The 1,806-nt window shown below is 40.0% G+C and overlaps 1 protein-coding gene across 1 annotated transcript in view; it reads left to right on the top strand.

Moving 5' to 3' along the window:
* The window catches only part of CUNH1orf87 (chromosome unknown C1orf87 homolog), a 54,270-nt gene that overhangs the window by 42,842 nt on the left and 9,622 nt on the right, over positions 1 to 1,806 (top strand).

Here is a 1,806-nt window from a genome sequence, read left to right as displayed (position 1 = left end):
TGTAGAACCGAAAAACAGATTGAGTTTTTCCATTGTTGTCATTTTTTATATGCCCGGATTAGAACATAATTTGTCTTAAAATGACGGGAGGCCTCTTCGTGTGCTTCACACGTTGAAATATTTTGGAAAACAGTACCAATTTTGGCAAGCCTCTTGCCATGTAACAAACAACAGCAAATGCTTTTCTCCTTGAGTGTTAAGTCTGTCATGAATAAGATTATAAAATATAGTTTGCTCTTTTATTTTGCTCTTGTTTGAGGATTTTATCACATCTTTGTGATAATTGATTCCTTTCACATTCCTGCATAAGTGGTCTTCATTGTACCTGCTCTTTAAAACAGACCTGAAACCGAACCTGCCCCTAGGTAGACAGGAGGACACATGGGGAACTGTCCCGTGTGCCTGCCTTCCCACCCTCGGGCAGGAGGCACTCTGGAAACACTATATCCAGAAGCAAGTGCCTTGGTGAGCAAAAAGGCTATGATGAGCTTCCTCTTAGGGTCACAGAAAGACGCCCATGAGGAGTACGCGACGGAAAAACAGGGAGGGCAAGCCTAACACTCAAGGAAAAGGTGGCAGGGTGGCTGTTAAAGCGGAGCCAACAATATTATAAGGAGATACAAGCAAAACTAATGCTTAGTTTTCACTTTCTGTATGATTGGAGAAGAGATGCATATGTATGATGGAAAGGAAGTAACTGACAAATAAGTAGGGACGAGAACATAAACGTTCTTCTTGCCAGGATGAGAATCTGGACTTCCTCCTTATGCAGGGGACCAAAACTGGCATGGGGCCTGTTGGTTCCTTCCTTGCTTCCTTCTAGCAGCCAAATTCAGCTCTATACAAATCTACAATCTCCCTTGTCTTTAGTGATCAGAGAGCTTGTTGAAATATCTGAGTAAACATAAAACTATTCCAATTCAGTTGCTCATATCTCTGATTACCTTGCCATCTCTACAAGTAAGCAAAATCTGTGCAAATGCACATAACCTGAGGAGATTTTCCAAAGCTTTCATCATATTTGTAAAAATCTAAAACTCTTAAGATTCACTACTCTAGTATGTGTCAACTTTACACTCTTCCCAAAATCACTTTTATTTAAGAAGAGTTCTTTTGTATTCCCTGACACCTACCAGTCACTTGTCATACAAGCAGGGGCAGTACTTGCTGCATCCTCTTATTTCAAATGGAAGACTTTCCCTGGAGCAGCTAGATCTGTGACTAACTCACAGTTGAGTCTCACTGCAATTACTATTCTTTGGTGCTTTGGGATTTTCACTGCTTATATGTGAGAAGTTTGAGACAAGGAACAAAATTCAGAAATTTGAATTCAACAATTGAAGGTTGTAGGAACACAGATAGCAGACAACAGAGGTGATGAATCTGTGGCAGGTGTGTGGAAGCAGGCATTCAGGGCTCCCTCTGCTGGCATAGAGCCAAGCCACCACAGCATTGCCCCAACAGCAGACCATTTGGGTTATTTTTATTTTATTTTATTTTATTTTATTTATTAATTTTATTGAGAAACAGCAATGAGACAGTTTCAAAACCGATTAGTAGGACAGTTTCAATAATTAATACATTGCGTATTGTTGTCTCATAGTGGTTATTCATAGTATGAGATGCAGACATGATATCCTGTCCAAATACTATTAGTACAAATCTTTCTTCTCATTGAGTTAAGAGAAAGCAGCTGCATATCTATCCTATTTTGTATATACAGATACAAAATGGTCCTTCCAGGGCTGGGGAGATAGCTCAGTAGAATAAGTGCTTGCCTGGCAAGTACCAGGGCCTGAGTTCAAT

Source organism: Octodon degus, unplaced genomic scaffold, assembly GCF_000260255.1.
Source record: "Octodon degus isolate 3935 unplaced genomic scaffold, OctDeg1.0 scaffold00057, whole genome shotgun sequence".
NCBI lineage: Eukaryota > Metazoa > Chordata > Mammalia > Rodentia > Octodontidae > Octodon > Octodon degus.
The sequence above is the reverse complement of the archived record's forward strand: the minus strand, read 5'-3'. Positions and strand labels throughout refer to the sequence as shown.